This window comes from Rhinatrema bivittatum, chromosome 1, assembly GCF_901001135.1.
Source record: "Rhinatrema bivittatum chromosome 1, aRhiBiv1.1, whole genome shotgun sequence".
In the NCBI taxonomy this organism is placed as follows: Eukaryota; Metazoa; Chordata; class Amphibia; order Gymnophiona; family Rhinatrematidae; genus Rhinatrema; species Rhinatrema bivittatum.
In genome coordinates this window covers 673,871,948-673,890,020 of record NC_042615.1, presented here as the reverse complement: position 1 = coordinate 673,890,020, position 18,073 = coordinate 673,871,948, and the positions used below count along the sequence as shown (strand labels likewise).

The following is an 18,073-nucleotide window of genomic DNA, read 5'->3' as shown; positions in this document are numbered from 1 at the left end:
CGGATGGATCTTCACCACTGGAAGCCCGCGGTCCCCCCGAGAGGAGCTCGTGAGGACCCGAGCCGCTTGGACAGGAGAGTCCTTCTGGATGAAAGCCGGAGTCAGGAACCAGTGGACGAAAGCCAGAATTGGAAGCCAATTGACGGACCAAGGTCAGAAGCCAGTAGTCGGAAGCCAAAGTCAGAAGCCAGTGGACGGAAGCAAGTAGTCGGAAGCCGGTAATTGGAAGCAGCCACTAGTAACTCTCAAGGAGTGAACCTCGTTGCAATCCCCTGAGATGATTGTCAAGCCAGTTTAAATACTGGCAGCATCTTACGTCATGCCCTGAGGCAGGGCAGGGTATTCCCGCACTGGTCCCTTTAAATGGCCGAGCCCCTGCACGCGCGCCTAGGGGCGGGGCCTGAATCAACGTCGGCGGCGTCTCCCTCACTGAGGGACCACTGCGAAGGAGGCTGCGGGCCAGACTAGGCCTCAGCCATGCTGCCACTGCCACCAGATGCCCCGGGGTAAGTGGGGGACCGGCCCGCGGACCTCCGCGGGTCGGGCACATAACAGTACCCTCCCTTCTATGCCCCCTTCCTGGGGGCTTCAGCTTAGCAGGGTGACGTAGATGAAACTGTTGAAGAAGAGCTTTATCCAAAATGTTGGAGGCAGGCTCCCAGGAATTATCCTCAGGGCCATAACCCTTCCAGGAGAGGAGATACTCCCATCATCTGAGGTGGAATCGCACATCCAATATCTCTTTCATTTGGTAGACAGTGTCCTCCTGGGCCACGGAAGCGACAGGGTCAGGGATCTTGTTGTGGAAGATGGACAAGACCAATGGCTTGAGCAATGAGATGTGAAAAATGTTATGAACCCTGAGCGTAGAGGGAAGATGGAGTCGATAGGAAGCAGCACCCACTTGTTCTGTGACTGGAAATGGACCGATGTACCTCGGAACCAAGTGCATAAAAGGAACCTGCAGGTGAAGGTGTTTGGTACTTAACCATATCTTGTCCCCAGGACGGAACGTTGGAGCTGGACGTCGTAGATGGTCCGCGTACCTCTTTGCCGTGACTGCCGTGCGTTGATGTTTCTCCCGAGTAGAGCCCAGAGGCTGCATAGCTGTTGGGCTGTGAGTTGCACAGCTGGTGATGGGACAGCCAATGGCAAAGGCAAAGGAGGACGGAGACATCTCCCATAGACTTCCTGGAAGGGAGGCCTACCGGTTGCCGAATGTCTATGGTGGTTGTAGGAGAATTCTGCCCACGGGAGTAATGCCACCCAATCATTTTGTAGATCTCCCACGAAGGCTCAGAGGAAGGCTTTCAAGGTGCGGTTCATGTGCTCTGCTTGGCCATTGCCTTGGGGATGAAAGGCGGTCGTGAAGTCCAACTGGACCCCAAATTTCTTGCAGACTGCTCTCCAATATCTAGCCGTGAACTGTGAGCCCCGATCGGAGGCAATATGGAGAGGAAGTCCATGTAGGCGAAAGATGTGCTGGGTGAACAGACTAGCAAGCTCAGGTGCTATCAGTAAATTAGTGAGGGGGACGAAGTGGGCCATCTTCGAAAACCTGTCGACCGTGACCCATATCACTGTTTTCCCTTCCGAAGGTGGCAAGTCCACGATGAAGTCGGTCGACAAATGAGTCCATGGCTCGGTGGGGATAGGCAATGGTTGAAGGAGCCCCCACGGGCGACCAGTCAGCGTGTTTAGTCGAGCACAGGTCGGGCAGGAGCTGACGTAAAGATGAACATCTCTCCTGACCTGAGGACACCAGTAATATTCGGTCAGCAGATCCAAGGTGGAGGTGGACCCTTGACCTGGAGCAGTATTGGTATGGCCCTCTGGTCAAACCCAGAGAGAGCCTTCCACCAGGAGGCAGAGCACAGGAGAAGACAGAAGCTAGCTGGAGCTTTGACAATAACAGCCCGGGGTTTCCGCAGGTTGAGCCTTTGGGTACCCGAGCCACCTGGACTTAGGTGGGCCTCTCAGGGTCTCCTGGAAAGGTAGTGAAGGGATGTGCCCACCACGAACAAGGGTGCATGGTCAATGTCCAAACAGGATGGTCTGATGGTCATGAAAGGCCAGAAGAGAGTGTCCGAGTGGATAGCGAGGATCAAGGCCAGTGTATCAGTCCAGAATGGTCAGCCAAAGCAAGGGCCAGTACCAGTGGTCAGTCCGGGCATAGTCAGGTCAGGCAAAGGTCAAGTTCCAGGCAGCGATCAGACGTGGTCAGTGGAAAGGCTGAGGTAGGTTCCAGGTAGCGGTTAGACGTGGTCAGTGGAAAGGCTGAGGTCGGTTCCAGGCAGCGGGCAGATATGGTCAGTGGACAGACAATGGTCAGTATCGTGAGATCAGTCCGGAGGGTACTACCAGGGAATGAGGAGATGCTGGAATGAGGAGACACTGGAACAAGAGACACTGGAACAAGAAACACTGGAACAAGCAAACTAGCACACTGTAGTGTTGACCCGATTACAAAGGCAGCGATCAGGGGTTTGAGCCCTGCCTTATATGTGGAGGCCCAATGATGTCATCAGCATGCACCTCCCTTTAAATACACAGATGACGGCCGCGTGCGTGGGGCCAAGCCGGCCGAAGACGTAGAGCCCAGACGGGAGCTTCACTATGAGGCCTACAGGGATGAGGAAGGCCACGGTGAGAGACAGGGATGCCGGGGTTTTGCGGCAGCAGCCAAGCCTGTGCTACTGGAGTGTAAAGCCAGATGAGCAGGCCGGGTCACAGTACCCATGCGGCTGGGATGCACAACAATACCCTGATACTGCTGACAAATCTGTAGTAAGTCAGCATAAATATCTTCATCTCAGTACAGTTGCATAAGTAGATTTGACTCCACATTCCGATCACTGCACTAATAAATCATAAATGTAATCTACTTTTTCAATTGACTGGTCTCACATCACTTATAGATAAATACTAGAGGCCAGAATATAAGCTCCTTAATCTGTATTTATATCAGATCATCTTCCTCAATAAGGTTTACATGAAATTTCAGACAGTTCTTTATTTTCCTTGTGCTGACTGGAAAAAACGCTAATTCTCTTATAGTACAACAATTAGTCAAAATAATATAGGGGAGATTTTTTAACTATGTGATTATCCCAATATCTATATTGGCAAACTTGCAGTGGTATATATCTTCAGACACCATCAGGTAGTTCAGAGAGTAGCAGTGGGGAGGTGGTGAGAGAACAAGACACCTGTGATCAATGGGGCCATTAGTCTGATAACTAACAACTGAAGGGGAGATATGATAGAGGTCTATAAAATAAAGAGTGGAATGAAACATATTATTTGATAATCTGTTTTCGCTTGGATTTCTGACATCTGTCCTGTCTTGGTTCTCTTCTTACCTCTCCCATCATACTTTTAGCAACTCCTCTGGTGGTTCCTTCTTTACTGCCATTCCACTATCAATTGATGTGTCTCAAGGCTCTGTCCTGGGCCTTCTTCTCTTCTCACTGTATACTAATTTCCTTGTTGCTCTGATTTCCTTGCATGACTTTCAATACCATTTTTATGCTGATGACCACTAGATCTACTGTTCTACATCAGAAATTTCACCAGAAGTCTGTTTCCAAGATTTTGACAAGCTTATCTGACATTGCTGCCTGGATGTCCTCCTACCACCTTAAAATCAATTTGGCCAAGACATAGCTCCTTATTTTTCCCCAAGCCCACTTCCTTTCATTCTCCTTTCTCTATTTCTGTGGATAACACAGTCATCACCCTAGCACCATCAGACCGCAACTTTGGAGTCATCTTTGACTACTCTCTCCTTCTCTATGTATATCCAAAACTCTGCTAAAACATGCCATTTCTTTCTTTATAAAATTGCCCAAACCCATCCTTTCCTTTCTGAATGTACCACCAGAATTCTTATCCCATCTCTCATCTCCTCCTGCTTAGACTATTGCAACATACTGCTCACAGGTCTCCCAGCAAGCTATCTTTCTCCACTGCAATCTTGTCCTAAATTCAGCTGCATGACATTTTTTACTAAAGGTGCTACGCTCACATAACTCAGGGCAATCCCTGAGAGAAAAAAGACAAAAAAATGGAAAAATCTCCTGGAAACTAAGAATTATGGAGAGCTCAGTGAGAAAGAGATCCGCCCCCCTGACGTCATCACGCTCAGCGTTTGAGCCAGTAAACGGCGCCGGGCCACCAGGCGTCGCGCGCCGAAGGGGCGCGACAAAGGGGCTCTCCCCTTTGTGCACCCCTTTGTGCAACCCTTTGTGCTTTATTTAAAATTCTTTCATTTATTTTTCCTCTGTTAATTAACCTTTTTCCAACTTTATTGCTTGTTAACAATTTTTGTTATAAATGTTCATTGTATTAGACTATGGAAATATATTTCCTGCATTTTCTGTTTTAATGTAAACCGGTATGATTTGTATTTGATGCAAGAATGTCGGCATATAAAAGTTAAAAATAAATAAATAAATAAATAAATAAATAACTACTCTTTTGAAGTTACTGCATTGGCTCCCTATCAGCTCCTGCATACAATTCAAGCTCTTCTTTCTCACTACAAATGCCTTCACTCTGCAGCACCTCACTACCTCTCCTCTCTTATCTCTCTGTTTATCCCTTTTCGCACACTCTGCTCATCGGACAAGTCACTCCTATCTATACCTTTCTCCTCTTCTACCAATTCCCAACTCCAAGCTTTCCACTGTTCTGCTGTGTGCTTAGAATAGTCTTCCTGAACTGGTGTATTATGTTCCCTCTTTTGCCATGTTAAATTCATCTAAAGACCCCCTTTTTGAACCCACTTTTAAATCTTATGACTAATTGTCTGTTTTTAGTCTTCTTAAATTTATTTTTTTCCTTTCTTTTTAACCATTGTCTTGTTTTGTAAAATACTTATCTCTTGTCCTGTACATTTGTCTTATTAGTTTATAAGCTCTATTGAGCAGGAATTTTCTTTTTGTAAGTTTATACAGCACTGCTTATGTCATATAGCTTTATTGAACGTTAAGTAGTAGTAGGTGAATGCAAATCAGTTGTTTACCCTTTCAAAAAATATAAAGACTAGTGGAGATGTAAAGAAGTTACTAAGAAGTACATTTAAAATAAATAGGAGAAAATAATTTTTTACTCAACACATAATTAAACTTTGGAATTCATTGCCAGTAGTGAAACCTGTTAGTATAGCTGGGTTTTAAAAAGGTTTGGACAAGTTTCTGGGGGAAAAGTCCTTAAATCATTACTAAGGTGGACTTGGTGAAATCCACTGCTTATCCCTGGGATAAGCAGCATGAAATCTATTTACATTTTGGGATCCTACCAAGTGCTTGTGACCTGACTTGGCCACCATTGGAAACAGGATACTGGACTTGATGGACCTTTGGTCTGAACCAGTATGGCAATCATATGTTCTTAGGTTATCAGGCTAAATGCTGACTTTTGAATATTTCCATCACTTATCCAGCTAAACTTTAGCAGGATAGCTCATTATCTGTCTAAAATTTAGCTGGGGGTATGTCTGGGACGACTTAGGTAGCTGTCTAAATTATGGGGTAGATTTTCAAAGGGGTACACGCGTACAATACGCTCGTACCCCCCCGAAAACCTACCCCAAACCCCCCTGCGCGCGCCGAGCCTATTTTGCATAGGCTCGGCGGCACGCGCAAGCCCCGGGAAGCGCGTAAGTCCCGGGGCTTGCATGGAGGGGTGTGTCGGGGGCGTGCCGCGAGTGACGCAGTGTTTCGGGGGCGGCCCGGAGGCATGGTCGAGGCCTCCGGACCAGCCCCGGGTCGGGTTACGCCCCCGCAGGCGTAAATTTGCCAACAAAGGTAGGGGGGGGTTTAGATAGGGCCGGGGGGGTGGGTTAGTTAGGGGAAGGGAGGGGAAGGTGAGGGGAGGCGGAAGGAAAGTTCCCTCCGAGGCCGCTCTGATTTCGGAGCGGCCTCGGAGGGAACAGGCAGCGCGTGCTGGGCAGCGCACACAGGTTGCACAAATGTGCACCCCGTTGCGCGCGCCGACCCCGGATTTTATAAGATACGCGCGTATCTTATAAAATCCAGCGTACTTTTGTTCGCGCCTGGTGCACGAACAAAAGTACGCCCGCGCGTACATTTATAAAATCTACCCCTATCTGTGTGTGTCAGTACTAGCACTGGAAGCATAAACTACCCGAAACTGGAACTATGGGTGGGGGAAATGGGGGTTGGGGGGTCAGCCTTATTTAACTAATATTTATAGAACAGGGAAAGCATGCAGGGGGCCCCAATCTGTGGATGGCACATTATTACAAATTTAAGAGGAGCTTGGCCCAACAGGGTCTTACTTTACATTTTAAGAAGGGAGGGGATTTGGCTGCAGGCCTGTTTACATATTTTCTTTATTTTTTTTTTTGTGTCAACAGCACTACTTACCCGGACATTTGTTTATTTATTTTAAAACATTTCTATTCCACCTAGTCTTCGTTCAAAGCAGTTTACAAAAAAAAAAAAAAGATCCATAATATTTATAAAACATATAACATTGAAAAGAGATAAAACAATCCAATAAAACAAATTACTTATTAAGGAAAATCTAACAACAAACAAGAAACAAAAAGCTTGTCAATTCTACAAACCAACACTTCAAACTGATAATAGATAGGCCCATTGTCTCATTTTAAGCAGCCTATGTGAAATCTTTTACTCATGAATTAAAACAACATTGAATAAATACGCTTTTAAAAGTTTCTTATAAGATTTTACACAGTCTGAGTTTCTAAGCTGCTCAGGCAACAAATTCCATAAGACTGGCCCTGCAATAAAAATTGCTTGTTCAAGTGTTTCCTCATAGTGAGTCAGTTTTAAAGAAGTTACAATGAAAGAGGTCACGTGATGCGATAGCTTGGTGAGCCACACTCCCTAGAGCTCCGGGTGCTGGATCGCAGAAAGCTAACATTTAACAGCATCAAACTCACCAGAAGCTTGGCCTAAAGGTACTGGAGGGCAGCGGAATGGTTCGGGAACCGGACGATTTGGGCTGTGCAAAAAAAATAATGTCAGCAAAAACGCCACGCAAGGAAAAAGAAAAGGTGAAAAATGGAGGGGCTGAGCACAAAATGGCGGATGGCGGGAAGCTACAGGAAGCAGCTAGCCTGGACGACGCAGCGATAGCTCGGATGACTGCGGCTGTGGTAGAGGCATTAGAACCAAATTTTACAGGCATTGCTGAAAACTTTGCAACCCTTAAAGAATCGCTGACAGATATTGGTCATCGGATTGAAATCGCCAAAGGAAGAATCGCGGCAGTGGAGGAGGACCAGCAAGCCCTCGTGGCCAGAGTCTCGGTACTGGAGTCTGTGGTAAGTGCGGTGGATTCTAAGTTAGAAGACTTAGAAAACAGGGCCCGTAGAAACAATTTGAAATTCATGGGTTTCCCGGAGGCGATCGTAGAGGGAGAGCTTCAGTCCTTAATAGAGTCCTGGCTGCCGGGGGCTCTCCACTTGGAGGCCATGGAAGGGAAGCTCACCATTGAAAGGGCTCATAGGCTGGGCCCCAGGAGAGAGTCAGACGCATGCCCCCGACTTGTGATAGCAAGATTTATGAACTGGGCGCAGCGCGCTGCAATTTTAACAGCATACCACAAGCAAAGAGAATTAAAATATAAAGAGCATAAGATTTTCATATTTCAAGACTTCTCAACTGCAGTGGCGGCGAAACAACACCTGTTCTCGGCAACGTGCAATGACTTGTACAATAAAAACATAAGGTTTACCCTCCAGTACCCAGCGATACTAAAAGTGTGGCGAGATGACAAAGTTCAGTCCTTTGACACCCCAGAGAAAGCCAAGGCATGGCTGGGTGCACCGGGAGCCACTAAGAACTGAATAGGAGCTTTGCCACTGACCAGTATAATACTATGAATGCCAGGATGGCAATCCATTAAGGATCTATGATGGCGGAATCAGACAGAAAGACGAAGATGTTATAAGGTTTTGGATATATATACAATTCAATACCTTTTCATGAGGCTAAAAGTCTTCCAGTTCAGCATGGAAGTGGTTGTTAAATGAGAGGAAGGGGCGGTTGTGCCCCACAAGACGACTGCTCATAATGGAGATTATTTATGACGAGCACTGTACTCTGGCATCTGACAAGCAGCGGGAATATCATGCCAAGATGCGGGGCATATAAGCCACTTATATTATATTGCATAAGATGTTTTAATATTATCATGTTTACTAAAGTTATGTTTCTATGTGATGTTGGGGAAAGATAAAGCACCAGAGAGAGACTGCTACCATCTTACTAGGGCAATAGTCATTTTATATAGCCCTCTAGTTGGACGGTTCAATTAGAGTTAATGGTGGGAAGGAACTCTAAATGCGGTCCAGCACCTGGTCGCAAAGTTAACGGACCTCAGGCCCATACATTAGTGGGCAGAGATGTTGCTTATGGTTTATTTGGAGGGGGGAATTGGGGGAGGGAGGGGGTGGGGATGTGTGGTTACGAGGGTACGGCTGGGGGCGGGCACACACCACAATAAGGCTAAAGGCAGTGGGGAGACTAGAGTCTCGGAATTGGACCGGAGGGACGTTCAGGCTGGGAGGCCACCTTCCGGAGAGCAGTTTCAGTGGCTTTACAGATATGAAACGGCCTTAAACACAGGATAGGTCATATAAGGTATATATCCTGGAATGTAGGGGGCATAAGCACTCCGGTTAAGCGGAAAAAAATACTTAATGCTCTGCAACGCCATAAGGTAGGGTTAGCGGCTCTCCAAGAGACCCACCTATCTGAGGCAGAAGGCATGAAACTAAAAAGACAGTGGGTAGGCCAATGCTTTCAGGTTCCGGCAGCAGCGCGGAAGGCGGGTGTATCCATTTTAATACACAAAAATATTAAGTTTGAGTTGTTACAGCAGGTGCCGGACCCCATGGGCCGCTTTCTCATTTTGGTGGGCAAAGTTAATGGAAGGGCTGTTACCATGTGCAGTATATATGCTCCAAATGCCTACACACACTCATTTTTTCAAGGCTTGGCGAGCCAGTTACTTGCATTGTCTCAGGGGCCCCTGGTACTGCTTGGTGATTTTAATTGTGTAAGTGAACCCAGGGTGGATCATTCGCATCCGGCATCTAATGTACCGAGCATGAAGGGGAAGGGGATATCGTACTTATGCACAGAGTTGCAGGTACTGGACATTTGGAGGACCCTCCATCCGAACGAAAGAGACTATACTCATGTTTCGAAAGCCCATTGAACTCTGTCGAGAATTGACTATGTGTTAGTCTCTTCTTCCACACTTCCCAAGATCACAAGAGCAGCAATAGGTCCCATAGAAATATCAGACCATGTGCTCATATGGGTGGAGATTGCCCAGGGAAACACCACATCCGTTAGGATGTGGTGTTTCCCTGGGCACCTATCTGGGGATGCTAAATTCAGGGACTTTCTCATAGCCAAGTGGGATGATTTTGCGTATCACAACCGGGAACATAAGAGTGACCCGTGGCTTTATTGGGCCACAAGCAAAGTAGTACTGAGGGGCGAAATGACATCCTACCTCATAGCAAAATCAAAAGCAACGGCTAAGACCATAATACAATTGGAAAAGCAATTGAGGGAAGCTAAGCAGAACTTGGCACATCAGAGCACCACTCAGGCGCAATCTCAGTACAATGATATCTTATGTACCCTGAATAGGATTTTACATGAGAGGGCGCAGAGGGGGATGCAGTTAGGGGCACACAAGTTTTTCAGATTTGGGAACAAATCGGGACGGGTTTTGGCAAATCTGGTCCGCCTAGCTAAGGGAAGTACAATGATTGATAAATTGCGCAAAGCCGACGGGACGCCCCAAGTTACCGGGGAGGAGATATGTGCGGAGTTTCGAAAATTTTATGAACAGCTATATTCGGAAGATAGGAAGGGGGGCAAGTTGCAAGAGGAGGAATTTTTTCGTGGGTTAAAAATCCCAAGGATTACTGCTCAACAGTTGGAATACTTGAATAAACCTATCCAATTAGAAGAATTACAGAGAGCTATACAAGCCAGCAAGGCTAACAAGGCACCAGGCCCAGATGGGTTTAACATTGAATATTATAAGTATCTCATATCTCAGGAGGTGGAGGACCTGCTGCTTTTTTATAGGGAGGCTCAAAAGAGAGGGAGGTTCCCTGTGGAAATGACATCAGCGTATATTACAGTATTAGAGAAACCGGGTAAGGACCTATCCTCTTCAGCGGCTTACCGGCCGATATCTCTTTTAAATTTTGAAGCTAAGCTTTTTGCAAAAATTATGGCGGATAGGCTGAGTGGGGTCTTCCTGGACATTATTATGGCTAATCAGGTGGGCTTTGTCAAAGGCTGGGCCATAAGCACAAATTTAACTAAATTGATTATAGCCATGGAGGAATGCCACAAACAGGGGGTGGAAGTAATCCTGGTGGGCTTTGACTCCGAAAAAGCCTTCGACAGGGTTGCTTGGGACTACCTCTTCTCTGTATTGAGTCAATATGGTTTCAAGGGAGACATAGTTCACAATATAAAAATGTTATATCACAATCCCACTTCTTCCATCCGAGCGAATGGCCATGTATCAGAGGCTTTCAGTTTACATCGGGATACAAGGCAGGGTTGTCCCCTCTCGCCTTTACTGTACATACTATCGATAGACCCACTTTTAAGGAAGATAGAAGCAGATCCTGGGATCAAGGGATTTACATGGGGGAGGCAGGAATTTAAGGTCTCTGCCTTTGCAGACGATGTTCTGGTTTTTTTGACAACCCCTCAAAACTCTCTTGAAAGAGTGCTGACTCATGAAACCTTATTTGGATTAAAAATAAATGTTGAAAAATTCGAGGCCATGGACTTGGGAGGGTCGATTAGACAGAACTGGAGAGGGGATTTTCACCTGAAGTGGGCCAACACGACCATGAGGTATCTAGGTATTTTGTTGACTAGAGATACCACAAAGATTCATGAAGTTAACATTCGGCTTCTGCTACAAAATATGGCCAAGAAACTGCAAACGTGGAGTACTCTCCTGTTATCCTTAAAAGGTAGAATAACACTGCTAAAGATGTTAGAATTGCCTAGATGGCTTTACGTTTTACAACAGGTGCCCATATGGCTGACCAAGATAGAAATTGTTAGGGTAAATAGATTGATAAGATCCTTTATCTGGGGGGGGGGGGGGGGGGGGGGGGGGGAGAAACGTAAACCCAGGATTTCACTACAAATGCTTCAACATTCCAGCAGGCAAGGGGGGCTAGCATGTCCGGACTGGAGGGCATATAACCTAGCTTGTATATTATGGCATGTACAGGATTGGCTGGAGGACACTGGGAAATTCACGCCTCTATCCCTTATCCTTGAATTGTTGGCACCTTATAGACCAGAAGCACTGATGCAGGTTCCAGGTCTTTACATCCCAGCAGCTTATAAGCGGCATATGATAATAACGTCTGGGAGAAAGGCTTGAAGATACTTGTGTAAGTCTAAATTGCATTTGACAAGCCATAATACACCTTATATGCCATTTTGTGGCAATCCCATGTTTTCCAGTGGACTGACGGGTACCATCTTCCCACAATGGGGGACCAAGGGGTTAAACAGGTCTTTCAATTCTTTGAGCCGGGATCAGGTAATATGTGGTCTTTCCAAGACTTTCAAAAAGTATATGGAATATGGCACCAAGAGTTTTTTGCATACCTACAAGCGAGACATTATGGCCATTCATTAGTGGGAGCGTATACAATAGGAACGGGATGGGAACCGTTTCGCACCTTCTTTTTACCACAGTCAAGGACAGGCCACTCTTGTTCTTCCTTATCCCAAGCTATACGGGAAATACCGGACAACTCGGTGCAAATAGAAATCCAGAACAAATGGGTTCGTATTGCGGATATATATTTAGCCTTGTTAGATATTGAAAACATCTTGGTAACGTGTTAAAGTATCTGAAAACATTATACTTCAGGAAGTGGCTGCTAGTTAAAGCTGAAACCGAGTAGCAGTGCATGCGGAAGACAGAGATAGAACACACCACATAAGTTTTCCACCCCTGATGAAGCCCACGAAACACGCACCGTGTCGGGTTGGGTCGGTGTTCTCAAATACTGTCCAAGCAATGCTCAGATAAGTGTCCGGTTTCCCCTGCAAAAATATTTGTCAAAAAGTTTAAACATTGAAAAACAATGTGGTCACCAATGATTAGAACATTGGGTGCACAGTCAAAGCTAAGTTAATTGATGTGTATAGCAGCTTTCAAAACGCTGCACACCCTCGGCGTGAGGCATTCTGAGATAAGCCCACGTAAATTTATGAGGTGTCCACATGATTAATTATATTATCTTTCAGCTTATTCATATGGTGTTTCAGTGAGTTCTTGTTCTTATTCCGAAGGTAATGGCAAACAGGGCTGAGGTCTGATCATGGAGATAGTCAAGAGCGTAGTCAAGCAATGCAGAGGTCTGATCATGGAGAAGGTCAAAAGCATAGTCGGACGAAGCAGAGGTCTGGGTCTAGAAATAGGCGGTAATGTAGTCAGGCGATGCAGAGGTCTGGGTCTGGAGACAGGCAGTAGCATAGTCAGGCGAAGCAGAGGTCTGGGACTGGAGGTGATCAATGGCAAAGTCAGGCAAAGCAAAGTCAAAGTTCGTGTAGTCAATCCGAAGCATAAAGCAGGGTAGGAACGAAGAGACAGGAACCAGGAACAACGAGGAACAGGAACGCAGGGATGAGACGAATCTCTAGGAGGCAAAGAGTATTCGACCAACGAGAAGACCTGTTGCAAAGGCAACGCTAGGGAGTGGAGCCTGAGCTTAAATACTGTAGTTAGGTTGACGTCATCATCCGGGGCCGCGGCTAGGTTCTCGCTGCAGTCCCTACTTATGAATCAATAGTGCGCACATGTGTCTAGGGAGGGGCGCGGTGTGAATAGCAGTGTCTCTCCATGGGCCACGTGGAGAGGCCCGACGAGAAGTGGAAGCAGGACCGGGAACACCGGGGACTGGGGCAGAGCCGGAGGCATGAGGATGGAGCTGACGGCTCACTGCCGCCAGCGAGGAGAAACCAGAGGCTGGAGTCAATGTAGAAAGGTGAGGGGACCTGTAGGTCCTTACCTACGGGTTGTGTCAATCCCACCTTGGCCCAAGGGTCCACCTCCGATGCAACACTTAACCTCAGGACCCTGGGAGAAAAGACACATACTGAAAGAAATATTAGCAACTGTAAACCAGATAACTGTAATAATCATTTGGATACATTGGTCTTTGATTTAATGTTAAAGAATCAATAAACTTTTATTTTGAATGCCCGATATCTTGTCCTGCCTTTTTGTCCCAGGAACAGCCTTACAGTTACTAAGGAAGAAGGAGCTAGAAACACACCACAACTTGGGCCAAAAGCTTAAGCTTTCCCCTACAAAAAGGATCCACCCCTTGGGGCAAAGAAAGAAGGGAAAAGTGCTAGCCGGATCAGCCCCAGAGAAAAAAATAGTTTGTGTGCCCTTGGGAAGAAGAACTCCCTAGGAAAGGGTTGCACATAGATAAAACTTTGGCTTATTTAATTTTGTTTTGTTTTTTTCCCTTTTTTCAATTTTTTTGTTAGGTTTTATTTTCATTTATTTTATTTTCATTTAGTATGCACTGTTTTGAGTTAGTGAGTGCTATTTTTGATTTAGTGTGCACTATCAGAGTTAGTGCATTCTGGTTTACTAAATTGACATGGGGGGCACTAAACATAAAATTTTAGAAAACACAAACATTTCATGATTTTTTAAAATTGTTTTGGTTTAGAAAAGATATGAAACAAAATAGGCATCCAAATGGCAGATGAAATTTAATGTGGACAAGTGCAAGGTGTTGCATATAGGAAAAAATAACCCTTGCTGTAGTTACACGGTGTTAGGTTCCATATTAGGAGCTACCAACCAGGAAAAAGATCTAGGCATCAAAGTGGATAATACTTTGAAATTGTCGGCTCAGTGTGCTGCAGCAGTCAAAAAAGCAAACAGAATGTTAGGAATTATTAGGAAGGGAATGGTTAATAAAACAGAAAATGTCATAATACCTCTGTATCGCTCCATGGTGAGACCGCAGCTTAATTGCTGTGTACAATTCTGGTTGCCGCATCTAAAAAAATATATAGTTGCGATGGAGAAGGTACAGAGAAGGGCAACCAAAATGATAAAGGGGATGGAACAACTCCCCTATGAGGAAAGGCTGAAGAGGGTAGGGCTGTTCAGCTTAGAGAAGAGACGGCTGAGGGGGGATATGATAGAGGTCTTTCAAATCAAGAGGGGTCTTGAACGAGTAGATGTGAATCGGTTATTTACACTTTCGGATAATAGAAGGACTAGGGGGCACTCCATGAAGTTAGCATGTAGCACATTTAAGACTAATTGGAGAAAATTCTTTTTCACTCAACGCACAATTAAGCTCTGGAATTTGTTGCCAGAGGATGTGGTTAGTGCAGTTAGTGTAGCTGGGTTCAAAAATGGTTTGGATAAGTTCTTGGAGGAAAAGTCCATTAACTGCTATTAATCAAGTTGACATAGGGAAAGGCCTCTGCTATTACTGGCATCAGTAGCATGGGATATTCTTGGTATTTGGGTACTTGCCAGGTTCTTGTGGCCTGGTTTGGTCTCTGTTGGAAAGAGGATGCTGGGCATGATGGATCCTTGGTCTGACCGAGCATGGCAATTTCTTATGTTCTTATGTCATTAAGAATGAAAGCATATCCATAAGGAAGAGTTTTTCAAGAGTTTGTGAAGAGAAGTATGGAATTGTCTACTGCTGGGAGCCAGAGGAACAGTTGTGGCCTGTCTTGGAGTTCCACTGGTGTATCTGTGGAAGAGGAGGATCTCTTCTTCAAGAGGTGGAATGAATTTCCAACCACTAGAAACAGTGGAAAGATATGTCTTGAGGGACATCCTTCCAGTCACAAGTTACATTGAGGAATTTCAAGAAACACTCTGTAGTTTCCCTCTGGGGCTCAGAATTTAAAAGCTCAGAAGGAGGAAGTGTATGGTGCCCTAGAATTGTAGAGACTTAAGCAGCATTAGGACTGTGTCTGCATCAGTATGTTGTTGGATTTTTGAAAGACCTGTAAGCTATTTCCTCACTATTACATTCTGGACTTTGGTTTCTATATCTGCTGAAACTTTGCCATCTTCTGGTTTGGAACAAGCTTTATGGAGTGGACTGTTAGTTTTTGTGAACTGTGAAACTATTTTGGAGGCCCTGCAGGAGTATTCCTGCCCCCATTCCATGGAACCCATGTTGTCCTTTTTTACATCATCCTACATGAGTGGTGGTACTGCTCTGTAAGAGTAGGAAGCATGGCACCTATCCTTGAGAAGGGATTCCATAGAAGACATTATGGAGTCCAGTTATTTTCATTAATAAAATTATCTGGATGTTTCAGTAAGGATTTTCTCCTGTTCTTGTCTAAAAGAAAAGACCTACCGTAATCAAGTCCATGGTTTATTTAGTCATTTATATGGTGCTCTATACCAGAACACTGTGCAAAATTACCTAACAATGGTAAACAGTTCATGAAATTAAATAATTGTTTAGGAAGAATAAAGAGTAGCTTTGGAGGGCAATTTTCAGACTGTCTGCATTGGGTCAAAATCCACAGATACTATTCTACCTGCAGAATTTGCTTCAATTTTCAAAGCAAAACTATGGGGCGGATTTTCAGAGCCCTGCTCGCCTAAATCCGCCCAAAACCGGGCGGATTTAGGCGAGCAGGGCCCTGCGCGCCGGTGAGCCTATTTTACATAGGCCTACCGGCACGCGCAGAGCCCCGGGACTCGCGTAAGTCCCGGGGTTCTCCGAGGGGGGCGTGTCGGGGGCGGGCCCGGTCGTCGCGGCGTTTAGGGGGCGTGTCGGCAGCGTTTTGGGGGTGGGTATGGGGGCGTGGCTAAGGCCCGGGGCGGTCCGGGGGCATGGCCACGCCCTCCGTACCCGCCCCCAGGTCGCGTCCCGGCGCGCAACAGGCCCGCTGGCGCGCGGGGATTTACTTCTCCCTCCGGGAGGCGTAAATCCCCGGAGAAAGGTAAGGGGGGGGTGTAGACAGGGCCGGGCGGGTGGGTTAGGTAGAGGAAGGGAGGGGAAGGTGAGGGGAGGGCGTTAGAGGATTCCCTCCAAGGCCGCTCCGATTTCGGAGCGGCCTTGGAGGGAACGGGGGTAGGCTGCGCGGCTCGGCATGCGCCGGCTATACAGAATTCATAGCCTTGCGCGCGCCGATCCAGGATTTTAGTGGATACGCGCGGCTCCGCGCATATCTACTAAAATCCAGCGTACTTTTGCTTGCACCTGATGCGCCAGCAAAAGTACGCCTATTCGCGTTTTTTGAAAATCTACCCCTATGTGCATGCTTTCACTTTGAAACTTGCCACAGGTAAAAATTATCCATAGCCAATTTTATCTGCTTTTTCTGTAAATGCTTTTTTTTAAAATAGGAAATGACATGTAGTGTTTTGAAAATGCAATTTATGCACATTATTTTCCTTCCTTGATCTAAAAAAGCCCATGGGAATGCCGCCTCTGAATGTCACTAAAAGTATGCACATTGTGGATTAATATGTAGTTTTAACTGCATTGTGGGAAAGCGATTTTCAGTCATTCAGTTTACATGTGTAAATTGCTTGTTTCATATGTTAATGACTTTGAAAATTTTCCTCTCAAAAGATAGGGTATGTTTCTTTAATTGGTTATTGTATTTATTTATTTTTGAAAGAATGATGACCCCCTTCATTGCATTTTCTAATTTCCTAATGTTGTTCTGAGTTTTGAAGCAGAAGAGCGTCAGATATTTTGGGGGCTAAATAAGCTACTTCAAGATCTTGCAACAGTTCTTGTTAGATCTCGACAAGCCGATAATCTTTATAGGCAAACTGAGCTGGAGCTGAGCCAAAACCTGAGCCAGTCCAATTTAACTAATACAATAAAAAACACAATTATAATAAAAAAAAAATGAGCAACTCCTTCTGAACACACTTTTGTCCATGGTTTTATTTATGCTTCCCCATCTCAAATCTGTCTCTTCATTCCTTCTTCTGTTTTCCAAATTATCTCAATTTTCTACCTTCTTTTTATTTCTTCAGCATATCTATTTTGTTTCTGCTCATTCCATCTCGGTGTCCCTCCAGTTTCTCCTTTTCCCCAGCCCAGCTTATTTCTCATCCTTTCTTTTTTTAATGAAATCCAGCCTGGTCTCCTCAATTTGTCTCTTTCTAGCCCAGCTAGCCTGTAGCTGTCAAACTGTGGAGCCAATAATGACAAGGATATTTGTAACCATCCTCTATGTCTCCTCTCTTTTCCTCAGTCCACTCTGTTATTCATCATTTCCTTCACTCCTTAGTCCTATATGCCCTATTTTCTTTGCTTTCTCTCCCATCTTTCTGTAACCCACTGTAACTAAACCCCTTTGGTATAATCCAGTCATCTCCGGATGAAAGACAAATGTGGTCCAGTCTGAGGGAACTGGGCATGCTCCTGCATAGTACTGAGGGGACTTATTGCTATGAATTAATTCTTGGACAGTTTTGTTAAACCTGGAATGCTGTGCAAACTGATTATGAGATTATGATCAGAACCGAGATAGTGAAAACTTATGCCATCCTGGTCAACCAGCAAGTTATCAACTGTTTTGAATGCCAAGGAATGCCAATAATTATGTTGGTCAGAATGAAAATATTTTGTCGTATTGCCAATATAAATGCACCAAGTTGGAAACAATTCAACTAGTGTGGACATTGGCCTTTATTAAGAACTGCAACAATGTACTGAGCAATATAACCTCTAGAGTCCTTTTGAAAAGAAGATATCCTGATAAATCCTGATAGCCTTCAGTATTAGCTGAAAGAAGAGATTTATACTGTTGCAGTAGTATTGGGGTGTTATATTTCCATTTCCCTGTGTCTGTCTTTACACCCTTATCACCTTTTCAACATGTCACCCTATTCTTCCACCTCCTTGACCAGTTGCTTATATCTGTCTCTTTCCCTGAAGGCAGTAGAGTAATTAGGATGAAACAAGCAAGGCAGCTATCACAGATACAGCCCAAAAGGGGGCATAGAGTTCCAGCTTCCTCTTTGCCCT

At 45.3% G+C, this 18,073-nt stretch overlaps 1 protein-coding gene across 1 annotated transcript in view; it reads right to left on the bottom strand.

Annotated features, from left to right (window-relative positions):
• EDIL3 (EGF like repeats and discoidin domains 3) overlaps positions 1 to 18,073 on the bottom strand; it is a 974,710-nt gene that overhangs the window by 265,221 nt on the left and 691,416 nt on the right. The gene's annotated exons all lie outside the window — the stretch shown is intronic.